We start from the raw sequence: 3,691 nt of genomic DNA, 5'->3' as shown, positions 1-3,691 counted from the left end.
CCACAGGCCTCTTGAAAATCTCTCTAACAAATGGTGGGCCCCATAGCAAAACTTTTAGGAAATACAAGACTATGTTAAACAGATAACATTGTCCAAGATTTTGGCTCAATTACAAGTACTGGAGCATTACAAATAATACTCAGAGGTCAGGTTCATTCCTTTCTTCATGAAGTATTCAGCTCAGGAAGTTCAGCAGTATGAAACTAAAGGATTCAATTGATATACCTGACTGAATAGAACCTACAGTTCCTGTGAATTTACTTCTTTAATGCAGTTAAGCACTGGTTATTGATCAGTTAACACTACCATATATTTGCCCCTTAAAATTACCCTCTAGCTATTTCCCTGAGCTATAACTATCAACTTTGTACTGTCAGAAGAGAATTAAGAGAGCAGACAACCCAGAAATTCTGTTCAAAAAGAATCCTATGCCACTGCATAGGACCAGCAGCTGAAAAAGTTTGGGCCCAGCTTCAGAAGGGGTGTCTACAGCCTCCTGTGTCCAAGAAGTACATCCTCAAAGTCAGTGGCATTGGCCACAAAGACAAGAAGATGCACTTAAAGAGCTGATCCTTTAGGTGAGACAAGTAATGCGGCCAGCTTCAAAGTGTAGGTACAGTTATGTCAGAAACTTTTCCACTGAAGACATCAGAATACATTCAGATACATCTGAAATTAAAATTGGTAATTAAATCCCTGGAAATTAAAGTTTTTGGCAACTTCTCAGCTTTGCGTCTCTATGAAAAAGAATCCAGCCTTGGTATTAGGAAGCTGATTATTTTAAAGGACTTTCAGTTGAATGAAGCTTTTATGGACTGGGCTATTCTGTGTAGCCAGGAGCAGAGCTGGATACACAGTGCTGTATTCCCAGAGCTGGGCTGAGCCTTAGCACAGATAAAAGATTGATGTAAGTCCTCAGATGAATGAAAGCATGCAGACGTTTCTGAATAAAAAAAAAAAAAAAAAAAGGAAGGAAGGAAAAAAGAAAATTTGGGTCAATGAAAAAAATTTATCTAGGCTAGGAGAAGGGATAAGTGCAGGGAATTAGACAGGCTGGGGAAGCTCTGAATGTGTGACCCAAACTCTGCAGCTGCTATTATTGGAAATGAGCTATCAGTGTATAAATGCCATGAGCAAAGTGAGGAAGAGAGATTTCTGAAAAAATATTTTCAAGAACATTTTGCACAGATATTTTTGTTGGCTGTGTTTTGTGATGTGTCCATTTGCAGTTTCTAAATTCACCCCTCCCTTGCATTTATAATTTCAGCAAGAGTCTGACAGACACCTGCAGTCTGTCACCATACTGTTAAGCAGGTGTTGAGAGGTGATGGCATGCAAAATTTGCAACACAAAGGTGAACAGAGATAAAACCTTAGTAAATTGCTCTAAAATACAGTTAGTTCTCTACTGCTTACTTATCAGATGTTCTCTTGCTTTCAAAGATATTCATAGTGCCACTTAATACATATAACTGGTGGTCCTATGGCCTATAATTGTCTCCTGAGAGAAATTGGTTGCACAGGTTTCATAATAGTAGTTTAATGTTTGAATTAACACTTTAGTGGTTAGTTTTGTCACTCTAGGCTTTTAGTTCTCTCTTCTTTTATTGGGGCAGTGGGGGAGAAAGGAAATGTGAGGGGGGTGTAATCTGATGAGTAATCTAATGAGTGTCTAATATAAAATAAGTAATAATTTCTGCTGTACTTCCCTATGGTCTGTAATGGTGCTAATGTGCTGTGACCACTGATCTCTATGATTGACTTGTGTTGCTGCCCACAAATTATATTTATCACTAAATTCAATATAATAGTGGGTATATAAGAAAAAACATGGCAAAATCACAAAAGAGTAAAAATATGTCACCCATTGAGAGCACATCACCACCTTCTGGAAGCTATGCCTTTGGCAGTTATTATACACACTTACAAGGTTTTGTCACCAGATGATCAGAACATACTCTACCTGGTTTACCTTAGGAGCAAATATTATTTTCCTCAGCAGGAGTTATTGTTTGTTAGAATGTCCTTGCTATTATACCTGTCTGTCATAACTCAGCAGGTATAAGGTAATGAATGCCTCTGAAAAAAATTGTGTAAATTCCTTAACTGCTTCTGGAAAGCATTCAAAGGAATGTTTTTATGTCTTTACATTAACCTTATATTTGCCAGATACTTTTTGGCAGACAGATGAATCATGCAGACCGTATTTACTAAATCTAAATTAGCATAGAGACTGATATGTAAGACTGTTGCCTTATGTACTTAAGGTGAGAATTAGCTGGAACTTATCTGAAAAGACAACTTAAGCAATCCTGCCCTTCAACTCAACCTTGAGTTTGATCATCTTTCTTTAGAAGAGCACAGCTCCCTCCTTGAGTGAGTGTCTGAGCCCAGGCATGTGGGGTCAGTACCCTGATCTGGGGAGCCAGGAATTTTGTGCTCACCTCAATATTACCATGACTCACTTGAGGTAGAGAAATGCCAACATTCCAAAAGGCCCAGCTGAAAAACAAGGCCATGAACAGAGAAGGAGGTTCGAGTATGGCAACCTAAGTTATGCAAGAGAGCTCACCTGGAAGTGCATGCCCACCCTGTGTGCCTTGAGCACACAGACAGGATCAGCAGCCCCTCCTGCCTGGAGACCCCCACACCCTTCCTGTGCAGAGCCTGCTCCATGCCTGATGCTCTGCTCACAGAGCAGGGAGCTCAAGCTCCCTCTCAGGCTGCAGGTGGTGGAAAGTAAAATAGAAACCATTTCACATCACACAGAAGCTGAGTCACTCTCATAGCTGTGAGTGTAAAGCCCTGGGTGAGATGGTGAGTGGGTAGTTGAAAGCCAAAGTCAGTAGGTCAGACGGCACAGGGAGACTTTTAGTCAGCAACAACCTGAATAATGTGGGCACACAGCTCAAATTTGCTTTCATAGCAGTTACAGGGAAGGTAGGAAACTGCAGAGAAGATTTCAAATTAGAAGGTTCAGCAGAGGAAGAGTGTAAGAGTGTTTCATGGCCTCTCTCATTCAAACAGCTGAAGTTTGAATGAGAGGCCATGAAAAAGATTAGCAAAACGAGTCAAGAAGCTGGGGGCTGTTGAGTTTTGAAAGCTCTTTTAATTAGAGTTAGTTGGAAACCTTATGGCAAAGCACTTCAACCAAAACATGTATTTTCTCTGAAACTACAGTGTGTTGTTTAAAAGGTTTTGGATTCAACAAATTTCCACAGGGCAAAGCCCTGAGTCCTCTCAGATCTTCCTGGAGATGTGGCAGGAAGGAATCCTGTTCCTGCTGTGTGCAGTGGGACTTGTTCTGAGGCAAGGAGCCAAGAAGAGGTGTCAGGCAGCTGACATCTTCTCTTCCATCTCTCACACCTTTGTGTCCAGTGTCACGGGTCTTTCTGGTCTTGCAGTGGGCACCATCCAGCTTCCATATTGGCCTGATGGCAGCTCTAAGTCTGAGCTCTGAGCTGCCTCTACAGCGCTGGCACATCTTCCAGTCCAGCTGGGAAGGTGCTGCCATGCTCACACTCCTACACTCCTACACTTTGGGACATGCAGGGACATGGCCCCATCTGTAGAGGAAGCAAAGAAGTACTTTAATGTAGGATTTTTGAATCAATGAACATTTTATACACTTATTTGAAGATGTTAGTTTACCAAGATGCTTTCCAAACCCTTTCACAGCTGCCCTAATTTGT

This window comes from Poecile atricapillus, chromosome 3 (assembly GCF_030490865.1).
Source record: "Poecile atricapillus isolate bPoeAtr1 chromosome 3, bPoeAtr1.hap1, whole genome shotgun sequence".
Classification (NCBI taxonomy): Eukaryota; Metazoa; Chordata; class Aves; order Passeriformes; family Paridae; genus Poecile; species Poecile atricapillus.
The sequence above is the reverse complement of the archived record's forward strand: the minus strand, read 5'-3'. Positions refer to the sequence as shown.